General features: G+C 44.3%; 1 pseudogene; it reads right to left on the bottom strand.

Annotated features, from left to right (window-relative positions):
* Positions 1–4,783: 4,783 nt before the first annotated feature.
* LOC112833802 (V-type proton ATPase subunit F pseudogene) lies at positions 4,784–5,891 on the bottom strand (annotated as a pseudogene).
* Positions 5,892–11,821: the final 5,930 nt, after the last annotated feature.

Genomic DNA, 11,821 nt, shown 5'->3' with positions numbered 1-11,821 from the left:
TTAAACCCACATCAAAGTAAAAATGTCTGTTATAAGATCGTTCTCTGAGAGTCAGTCTTATTTAAGGAGATGAGTACAGCGTATATATAAAGGAGGAAGGAGAAATGCAGAAAGAAGAGTTATTTGAGTCCTTGTCATTTCCCCTCTAGACTGCAGACTTTTTGAAGAAAGAATCTGTGACTTCCCTCCTTTATCCCCTGCAGGGCTTGGCAAATGATAGCAAACAGCAGTAAATGTGAGCTGAATAAAGAGAAAAAAATTAACACCCTTTGCTTGTCCTCATTTCCTCGGTAAATTGATGTGAGTTCAATATATCACCTTTAATGCTATGTCCATCTGAGAGACAAGGCTGACCTTCTGCATTGGCAGAAACTGAACAGGGGATTTGACAGGGATTTGAGAGCAGTGCACATAACCTGGAATCATGAATTTACAGATCAGAGCTGGGTTTTAAATAGCATATGATTCAACTCTTCTAATTTTATGTATCAAAGAATGGATGCCATAAAATGCATATCAAGCCCCAAGCATTCTGTGGGGGGAGTGGTAGAGGTATGTAGGCTACTGTCCTTGGTTCTGAACCACCATTCCCAGCATAGTCTCTTTTCCTGATGCCGGACACTTGTAATCCTGCCCACCCTCTCCATGGGTTTTTCTGTATTTCTGTTTTCAAGATGGATGGGGAAGAAAGATACATTATTTACTATCTTGGAGAAAATAGAACTGAGCCTTGCATCATAATATATAGGTTATTTCACAAACTTTTGATAGTTCTCTCATTTTTCTGACATTCACCCTCTTCTCCCCAGGATTTGCTTATGCTGTTCAAAGAGTGAGTCAATGTGCCCCAAGTTCACAAATGAACTTGGGGTCCCAGGTTTCCCAAGTCCTAGTCTATTGTACCCCCCACCACTGCATCTTACTGACTCACTGATGTTTAAAAATTCCATGCTAAGAGTCTTAAGGCCAAGGCATTGTCACCCCTCCCAGATGCCTCTGTATTTGGTTGTCTGTGGCTGCATGATAAATCAACCCAAAACTAAGGGATCTAAAACAAATGGGTATTATTTTGCAGTTCCTGTGGGTCAGGAATTCAGAAGCAGCTGCGCTGAGAAGTTCTGGCTCAGCCTCCCTCATGAGGTTGCAGTCAAGGTATCAGTCTGAGCTTCAGTCAACGGAAGGCTTGCCTGGGACGGGAGGAGTTGCTTGCCAGGTCGTTCATTCACATGGCAGGCAAGCTGGTGCCGGTTGTGGGTGGAAAGCCTCAGCTCCTCACTATGTGGGCCTCTCAGCAGTTGAGTATCTTGAAATACAGCAGCTGGCTTCCCCCAGCATGGGCACTCCAAGAGAGTGAGGTAGAAGTGAAAATGTCTTTTATGACCTGGCCTCTAAAGTCATGTACTGTCCCTTCCATTAGCCCAACAGACCCTCCAGATACAAGAGTATGACTAGTAGGAGGCATGGACCACTGAGGGTCATCTTTGAGGCTGGCCACTACAGCCTCTTGTATGCATTCTTATAGCACTTGTACCACTGTATTATAGTTACATTGTATTTGCACCTTTCCATGGCAGATATAGTTCTCTGCCTGCCAATAGCCATTATCCCCATTCTCCTTGCTAGTAGAATCCTGATTTTGTACAGGTATTGCGGGGATCGGCAAACTGTGGTCCATGGGCCTGTTTTTCTACAACCCATGAGCTAAGAATAGTTCTAACATTTTTAAAGGTCATAAAAATTAAAAGAAGAAGAATGTGCAACACAGATCACATATTATACACAAAGCCTAAAATATGTGCTACATGGCACTTTACCCCCCCAAAAAAGTGTGCTGAGTCCTGGTCTAAGTCACCCATACTAATTCCATTCCCAACTTTCCCTGCAGGATTTAAAGACAGGCAGGCAGGTGTCCCAGTTTTGGCGTGAAGGATATAAGAAAAAAGCTACCAGGTGTTGGGGAGCTTCTGGAAAGGATTTTTCTCCCTCATAAGAATGGATACATGAGAGGAGATCACTTATGCCTCTCATTCATCCTGCCTTGAGGGTTATCTGGTGAGAATGGTAGGGTGACAGCCATTTTGGAACCATGAGGGGAAAGCCAAAAATATTCTGGAGAGGCTGACCCAGACACCTGACATTGTTCAACTGTTGGGTTAACCAATCCCCAATCTACTTCCAGATTTTTGTTACATGAGAAAATTGCAACTATCTTTAAGCCCTTCTTTGGGCATTTTGTTACTTGTAACTGAAAACATCTAAATTATATATAACGCCCCTAGACTGAGTTTTTAGGGGGTAAAAATATATATTTCTCACAGAATCCCTTATTTCTACTCTAAGGTCTGGCATAGAATAAAGTCTCAAGAATTAGTGGTTGTCGGGATCATAGTTTCTCAGCTTCAGCACCATTGACATTTGGGGTCAGATTTTTAGTTGGGGGTGGGGGGACTACCCCGTGCATTGTAGGGTGTTTAGCAGCATCCCTGGCTTCCGCCCACCAGATGTTACTGACACCCTTCCCCCAGGTTGTGATAAACAAAAATGCTCCCAAACATTTTTAAGTGTTCCTTGGGGGACAACAATCACTCCTGGGTTGAGACCTACTAGTCTAAATGAATGATTCTGAGGATATTAATTTCTAGTGTAGATTACTTATTAGGCAAGACTTCAGGTTAAACATAGGGTTCAGGCAGACTCCAGTCAAGGGCTGAGTGGCCTTGGAGACAGTGAGACCCTGAGAAGGCCAGGTGGGCCCCAAAGGACAAAGGAAGGGGAGGGAGGTGGGCACTGTAGAAATCTCAGCTGTGTTCCAAGCTGGCCGGACTCAGAGATCACCAGCACCAGCCTCCACTTCTGGCCCTTTTTGGCCTCGAGACGTTAGTGGAGCATAATGAGAAAAGTTTCTTAGTCTGGGTCTTAGACAAAACAGTCCTGGGGGTGACAGAGGGCCAGGTGACAAAGATGAAAAGAAAAGAAATGTGATCTTGCTAATGGTACCCAGAAAGCTCAGGGAGGCTTTGGGGCAAAGATTTTTATAAAGGACGGGGAGGGGGGGAGCAGCAAGGGGAGATGAGAAGATAGCACATAAAAGTGGTTGAAAAAACACAAGCCAATAATGAGCAAACTCTATCACTGTATCAGTGTGGTTCCCCATAACGTGCCTGTCTCTTTTGAAAATACAGCAGAAAACTTTCCATCAAACTGTTTTCTGTCAAAGGCTAGCGCCTGACAGATTGTGGCATATGGTGGTTTGTCTTTTAAGTCACTGGGGTTTTCTCACTCAACTTCGCCAAATGGTGGCTGTAATTATGGCAGTAAATGCCGCTCAAATGACAGCTTTTTTTCCTCCTTAAAAGAGTGAACATTTTAACAAGGGTGTCGAGTGGACCACATAGAACTATGTGCTGCAGGACTTCTTGGAAGAGAAACTGGAGAATGCTGTCCATCACTCAGAAAGGAGCCTGAGTTCCTCAGAAGGGCTGGAGCCAAAAGGTGAAAAGGTTAGAGCTCCAGTCCAGGCTCGCCACGTGCTAGCTTTGGGACCTTCCTCGGGCAGCATCCTTGACCTCTCTGAGCCCTGGTTTCCCCAGCATTGAGGTGGCAGGATCAAAAAGATCCCCTACAGGAAAGAGCTTCCTAAACCAAACCTGGGTGTGCAAGGAGGGTCGTCCTCCTCGGCACCTCCACCACTACGTCTCTCTGTGACAGGTGAACAGCCCGCTGCCATCTTACGGAGGCCTCGTGCTATGTGTTCAGGCACCCGTCAGCAGGCTTGAGGGATTAGGTGACTGCAGATCCAATCCTCAGTCTCTTGCTTAAAATTCTTCCAAGTGCTCCTTGTCCCAACCATAACTTGGATGGCAAGGTCCACCACAATCCATCCCTTCTCGTGCTCAGCCTCAGATCTGGTAGCTTTGCATGTCCCATCCAGGCTCTAGCCATCCCAGAATGCTTGCCCTGTGCCGAGTACGCCACTTTCTCTCCTTTCCAGGCCTTGGTGTGTGGGCTACCTTTGGCACAGAATGCTCTCTCTCCCTCTTCCCCAGCTCCTGACTTGAGTCAATTCTGCTTTTGCTTCAAGTCCCAGTTTGAAAGTCACTTCCCCTGTGTTCTGGGCTAAATTGTGTCCCCTTTCAAATCCATATGTGGAAGCCCTGACCCCTAGTATCTCCCAATGTATTTGGAGATAAGGCCTTTAAAGTGGTAATTTGGGTGACTTGAGGTCATAATCCAATATGACTGGTGTCCTTATAAGAAGAGATTAGGACCTAGTACACAGAGGGAAGACCGTGTGAAGACAGCTGTCTGCAAGCCAAAAAGAAAGGCCTTAGGGGAAATGAACTTGCAGGCACCTTGATCTTAGACTTCTAGCCTCCAGAACCGTGAGAAAGTACATTTCTGTTGTTTAATCCCCTCAGTCTGCGGTACTTCGTTATGGTGCTATGGCAGCCCGAGTAAACTAAGACACTCTAGGACGTCTGCCATGAATTCCCGGAGACCAGCCACGGCCTTCTCACACCATCTTTTGTTTTTCTTTTCAAAATACTTATCATATGGTATTGTTTCCTTTTTACATTCTGTCTCCTTTTTTTTTTCCTTTGGTAGGGGAGAGAAACAAGTCGTTACTTTAACATCAACAATGACGCTGTGTAACATCACAGGGGAGAGGTAGTGAAGAGAAGACGCTCAGGCTTCCTGTTCCCTAAGCAGCCTTGACTGTGATGACAGCACCCCAGTAACCCGGAAGCACCTCACCTGCCTCTCAATGGAATGCAAAGGGGCAGGGAATTGGAAATCCGAGGCTCACAACTTAGAGAAGGGCTGATGGCAAGCCTGGGGCGAGGCGGCATGGCTGTGGGGAGGGCCCTGGGGCAGATCCTTGGCTGTGAACATGCCCTGGGCCCTGCACAGGATGGAGTCCTTGGCGGCATCATAGGGATGCCCCTGGGACAGGATCTCCAGAACAGCATGAATGGAGCACTGTTGGGGTGTCGGGCACATGCCACACCATCTCCACCATGTACAGGTTGATGGGCGTGATGTCATTGTTGTCCCGGTTTAGAAACTGCTGGAAAGTGTCTTCGATCTCATAGATAGTTGATCTTTTACCACCAGGAAATGAGAGGGTGGTGGTTCTTGTTAAGTTCCCCTATGCCACCCAGCAGAACCCACTCACCATGTCCTTGTATCCAACCACCACAATTAGCTTTCCCCTATCACCGTTCTTGCCGGCAGGCAGAGCTCAGCTATTATGGCCTCTACACCCTGCCTCCTCTTTAGTGTGGGGGTTTGTGTTGGTTGATGAGATGTCTTGAGGAGTAGATGACTGAAGGTCTTGAAGTCAGGGATTGTGTGTCTCTGCATCATCAAGACCGACCCGATTGCCTAAAGGCATATAGATGACATGGAGTATGTTTTTCATAGGTGGATGGATATGAATGAAAAAATATGTCAGTTACCCAGATAATTTAGGCAAATGAAAACTCTCATTGCAGAATAGGCATGGATTTGGAGCTGCATTTTCCTAGGTAGTTTACCTAAATTCCCTAGCTTGTAATAAAAGCATCTATACCTCACTAGACCTATGAAGTCACAGATTTCAGATGTCCCCCAAATTCGGTCCTGGAATCATTAGTAATGAAAGAAAATTTTCTGGTGGGTTTTCCGTTATATATCTTGGTTCTGTGTCTCGCCATTTCTGCATCACATTCCCCATAGGAGTCAGGAAGGGGAATATAGAAGAGAAAAGAAAGATTCTTTGAGTAATTAGGAATCCACAATCCGGAAATTGTCAAACATCTAAACGGTACGTCCTGCTGCAACTCAAATCCATTTATACCGATTCCATAGGAAAGCAACTGGTCACCATTTTCCATGCAACCATCAATCATAGTGCACACTGACAGAGTTTAAAGGAGTAAGTCCAAGCTTAGAGAAGTTCTTTTAAAAAGTTCATGCTTTTAGTAATTGAAATTACCCAGTAATACCCAGGCTAGCTCAGCTTTTTTGATATTTGGATAGCAAACAATCGAAAACCATGACAGCCCAGAGGGAACAATTAAGGGGGAAAAGAAAATTAAGAGCTCATAAATACATTCAGCTTTATCAACTTTGTCAGCTAAGTGTTCCCTTTAATTACTATTGATTTTCATAATAGTTTATTAACCCAATATGCCAGTTCAAGTTTGTCACAGATTATTGTGCACGGAGGAGAATTCATTTTCTGCTATTGGAGGGGAGGAGAGAGGCCAAGTGTTTTGGGAATAAATGCATTCCCTTACACATTTGTATCTGGTTTTTAAAAATTGTTTTGCTTGGGCAGAACTTTATTTTATCTTAACTGAGTAGATGTCATCCTGACAGTGTTTTAGCTCCAAGCCCTAGCTTCTGAAGTAGTATATTTACCCACGGGCCTTGTGGGGTGGTGCAGAAATGGAAGACAGAACTGATTTGATAAATCAAGTCAATAAAAACACCTGATAAATTCTGTTATGAATATTTTATAAATGCATCACAGGACCTGGGTAGAGCTGAGAGAATCAGGACAAGATTTACGATTTGCCCCTCGCGACTGCTCTCGAGCCTCATGGTCCCTCGTGAGTTAAAATGGGGCTTTGTGAGATCTACCGTACTCTGCCTCTCAGAGTTGCCATGGGGCCCATGGGAGATCACAGAAGGGCTTCTTAAGGTTTGAATTACACAGCAAGTTAAAGCAGTACAGGTTTCCAGTGAAGGACATAGAAGCCTCTTAGAGTAAATGCCTAGAACTGGAATCTCCCAAGATTTACCAATTGTGGTTAATAAAATAGAAATTAAACACCAATTACCGTGGAAGGGAAAGCAGATTAATGTGGTGGCGCTTTACCTGAATATTAATTATGAGTTGGGAGATTCCATCACCAGGCTCAGGCAGGTCATATTTTATTGGTTCATCAATAAGGAGCTCATGCTAATGGACTGGCATAAAATAACCTCTGAGGAACAGCCCTGGCTTTCTAGCCAGAGACCATAAACTCAAAATAATTTACATGACACAAAATCTATTTCCTTCCAGTCTGTAAAACAGTAATGAGAAACACCAGGCTGGGTAGAAAAATGAAGATTTAAAAGGTCACGGATGTTTCTACCTTTCCTTTCTTCAGTAGGGTCAAACCCTACTGATACCTGTCTGGCCTAGAATCCCCTAGAAGGCAAAAAGTACAAAGATGTGGGTTTGCACAGGATCTTTGAGGCAGGGCCATGTGTAGACGGCATCCACGTTTGCCCGCCTGTGGATCAGTTTCAGTCCCAGGTCATGTTGACTCTGACCTCCTAAGGCCAGACTTGAGCCTTGCCATGTCACAGTGTATTCTTGAACCCTGGCCTCCCCATGGAAGCCACTGCCACCAGCTAACCAAGGATGGCTTCCAGACTCTGCTTCCTCCCCTGTGCCCTCGATGAACATCGGCAACTGTGCCACCACTGGGCTTGTGTCCCTCAGCCCTCCTCCCTGCCGTCCCACCTCCCAGCATCGGTCAGTGGGGAGAAGTCCCCATGCTGAGGAACTTGGTCCCTGGGTCCCACAGCATCCTGCTGGTGCAGAGTCTTACAAGTTCTTTCAGGAACTTCTTGGGCTCTGAGCTATCTCCTCTCTTCCCTGAGTCTCAAGATAAATGTATTAAATTCATTAGACAAGTTTGGGTGACAAAACTCTCCATTCTCCCCTGCCTCTCCACGTACAAACACATCAATAGATCCTCACTTCCCTTCAGCCAATGAAACCAAAGCCACCTAATAGAACCATTTGTGAACCAAATATCTACAAGAATCTCCAGCTTACGGCTCAGCCACTCTGGAAAACAGTATGGAGGTTCCTCAAAAAGTTGAAAATAGAGCTACCCTACGACCCAGCAATTGCACTACTGGGTATTTACCCCAAAGATACAAATGTAGGGATCCAAAGGGGTACGTGCACCCCGATGTTTATAGCAGCAGTGTCCACAATAGCCAAACCATGGAAAGAGCCATGATGTCCATCGACAGATGAATGGATAAAGATGATGTGGTATATATACACAATGGAATATTACGCAGCCATCAAAAGGAATGAGATCTTGCCATTTGCAATGACATGGATGGAACTGGAGGGTATTATGCTGAGCGAAAGAAGTCATTCAGAGAAAGACAAGTATCATATGATCTCACTAATATGAGGAATTTGAGAAACAAGACAGGATCATAGGGGAAGGGAGGGAAAAATGAAACAAGATTAAATCATAGAGGGAGACAAACCATAAAAGATTCTTAATCTCAGGAAAGAAACTGAGGGTTGCTGGAGTGGAGGGGGTGGGAGGGATGGGGTGGCTGGGTGATGGACACTGGGGAGGGTATGTAGTATGGTGAGCGCTGTGAATTGTGTAAGACTGATGAATCACAGACCTGTACCCCTGAAACAAATAATACATTATATGTTAATTAAAGAAAGGATTCTCCAGCTTATAACCAAAAAGAGAGATGACAGCAAGCATTGGTGAGGTTGTGGGAAATGGGAATCCTCATACACTACTGTAAATATAAAATGACACAGCCACTTTGGGAAAGAGTTTTGCATTTCCTCGAAATATTAAACATGGAGTGACCATATGACCCAGCAATTCCACTCTAGGTATGTCCTTGAAGGAATTAAAAATAATTAAATTAAAATAATAATGAAAATAATTAAAAATTGGGATGTCTGGGTGGTTCAGTTGGTTAAGAATGTGCCTTTGGCTCAGGTCATGATCCCAGGGGCCTGGGATCAAGTCCTGCATTGGGCTCCCTGCTCAGTGGGGCATCTGCTTCTCCCTCTCCCTCTGACGCTCCCCCTGCTTGTGCTCTCTCTCTCTCTGACAAATAAATTAAGTAAAATCTTTTGAAAAATTAAAAATCCACACAAAAACTGGTATAAACACATTGATAGCAATATTATTCATAATAGTCAAGCAATTAAAGCAATCCAAATGCCCATCAAATGATGAATAGATACATAATATAGGGTATATCTATACAACAGAATTTTATTAACCTATAAAAAGGAAAGAAGTACATATAGAAACATGCTACAACATGGATAAAACTTAAACATACTGTGCTTAGTGAAAGAAGCCAAGCACAAAGACACTTATGGTCTGATTCCATTCCTATGAAATGTCCAGAATAGGTAAATTCATAGAGACAGAAAGTAGACTGATAGTTGCCAGGGATTAAGGGATGGGGAAATGGGGAGTGACTGCTAATAGGTATGGGTATCTTTTTGGAGTGAAGAGAATGTTCTGGAATTAGTGGTGATAATTGTACAACACTGTGAGTATACTAGACTTTGAAAGATTAATTTTATAGTATGTAAGTTACATCGCAATTAAATTTTTTTTGTTTATCTGAGAGATTGGAGGTGTGGAGAGAGAGAGAGAGAGAGAGCATGAGCAGAGGGGAGGGGCAGAGGGAGTGGCAGAGGGAGAAGAAGACTCCCTGCTAAGCAGGAAGCCGGACTTGGGGCTCAATCCCAGGACCTTGAGATCATGACCTGAGCCGAAGGCAGAGGTTTAACCGACTGAGCCATCCAGGTGCCCCAAATATAGATAGAATTTTATTTTTTTTATTTTTTATTTTTTTAAGATTTTATTTATTTATTTGTCAGAGAGAGAGAGACAGAAAGAGCACAAGCAGGGGGGGGCGGCAGGCAGAGGGAGAAGCAGGCTCCCTGCTGAGCAGGGGCTCAATCCCAGGACCTTGAGATCATGACCTGAGCTGAAGGCAGAGGCTTAACCGACTGAGCCATCCAGGCGCCCCTAAATTTTTTTTTTACCTGAGAAATAGGGGAAAAGAATCACCAGCTCTCCAGTTCCTTCTAGCAAAATCAAACTTGGGCTCAGCTGCTACATTCCACTACACTTACTGAGGATTGCAGTGAGAAGTTTCAAAAAGCTGCCCTGCCCCCACATCCTTCCCCACCTGCTTATTGACGCCTGAAATTCTTCTGTGGAGCTTCTTTCCATCTAAGTATCTTAATACTTTCCCATTCTCCACACTCATGAGGCAATCTCTGGGACCGATCTTGTCTTTCAGTGAAGACAAGTGTAAAACAATACTTTCTCCCCTCACTGGGTGTCAGACTAAAATAGTTTGATGGTAGGGTTGCAGAAAAAAAAATCAAACAAAACACCAACACACACACACACACACCATTTTAAGTTTGACCTAAAACCCAAGATTTTTCACTCTCCTTTTCTACATTTGAATACGAGCTTTGAAAGATATTGGGTATGCATATGGCACTTATTTAGTAGAAAATTCAATGAAAATAGTAAGCATCATGTAGTCATTTAGTTGATTTAATACTTACTTTGAGAGAAGCCAGAGACAGGGATCTGAGTCAGCTAGAACCGGGCATTATTCATTAAAAACCATGGATTTTTTGGAGCCAGAATGGCAAGATTTGAAGTCTAGTTCTATCATATCACTTTGAGCAAGTTTTGTAAACTTTCTGGACTTGACTTCCTCACCTGTAGTATGGGGATACTAGTAGTACCTACCTCATGGTAGAATTGTAGAAATTAAGTAAGTTAATACACATAAAGCTTTTAGAACATTGTCTAGCACATGCTAAGCATTCAGTAAGCCTCAGCTTGTTGTTATTTCTGAAAATAGCTAGAGAACAACCCTGCCCTTTGCTGCAGCCTTTCTATGGAAGACTGCTGGGAGAAAGTCCAAAAGGCCTGACACTGAGGTAACTAGGTGGGTCCGCTCTCCCACCACATATTCTCTACTTCCCCTGAAGCCTGTTTCAGGCAGGCCCCCAAATCAAGCAGAGGCAGGTGGCTCTTGAAATGTGGCATGTCCTGAGCCACTCAGGGCTGTATTAATAAATTCCACAAGAAGGTCTGAGAGGGTGACTGCAGGGCCTGGCTGTCCCTAATCCAGCTCAAACTAGATGCTTCTTCCCCCACAACATGACAAGCAGAGAGAGAACTGCAAAGAACATTGTGAACTCTATTTCACTTCCTCCTTTATAAACAGAACAACCAGATCTGGGCACTCTTTTTGGTATTTTTAGCCAGTTGACAGACTAGGACGCTCTAAATGGCAATTTGAAAATAACTTTCCCACCACTTGACCCGTCATCTTACATCGAATTGCCAATTTCTCCGTGCACTTGCCACGATCTGCAGTTATCTTGCTCGTGTTCTTGTTTGCTGTAATGTAGAATTGCGTGTAGTGTAGAATGAGGCTTCCAGGAAGGCACGCCTCTTGTCTGTCTTTCTTGCCACTGCTGTATCCTCAGCATCTGGAACGGTGCCTGGCACAAAGTAGGCCTCGAGTGAATAGTTCTGGAATAAATGAATAAACAGCATAGTGCCTCTGTTCTAGATAGGCCTCTACCCATAATGACCTCTCAGCCTCCACTCTCAGTTCCTGGAGGAACCTGTCCATGTCCTCCCTGTCAGCACCTGCTTCCCCTGCACAATGGAGGGGGGGGGAGGCTGGAGGACCTCCCTCTCTGAGATCGCCTCATAATATCATAGCTGCTTGGATCTGGGATGGACTTCTTCCTTAACTAAGACATTCACCATTTCTTTCTTGGAAATTTGGGTTTGGCACTCAGATACTCTTGCTAATAAGAGTTGGTGCTTAAAACGAGAGGCTGGAGTGTTCTGGTCTCAAGTATGATCAAAGCAGAAGGAGCCAATATGCAATAAAGAGCATAAAACTACCTGCAGAGAGGAAGTGAGGAGATGAGAGAGGATGGTAGTAAGAGAGAGAGAGCCAGAGTTTGGGCAGGTGGACTGGAGAGAGAGAGAGAGAG

Source organism: Callorhinus ursinus, unplaced genomic scaffold (assembly GCF_003265705.2).
Source record: "Callorhinus ursinus isolate GAN/ISIS: 27379988/994484 unplaced genomic scaffold, GSC_fseal_2.0 scaffold15, whole genome shotgun sequence".
In the NCBI taxonomy this organism is placed as follows: Eukaryota; Metazoa; Chordata; class Mammalia; order Carnivora; family Otariidae; genus Callorhinus; species Callorhinus ursinus.
Note: the sequence above shows the minus strand (reverse complement) of the source record. Positions and strands in the feature narration are given on the sequence as shown.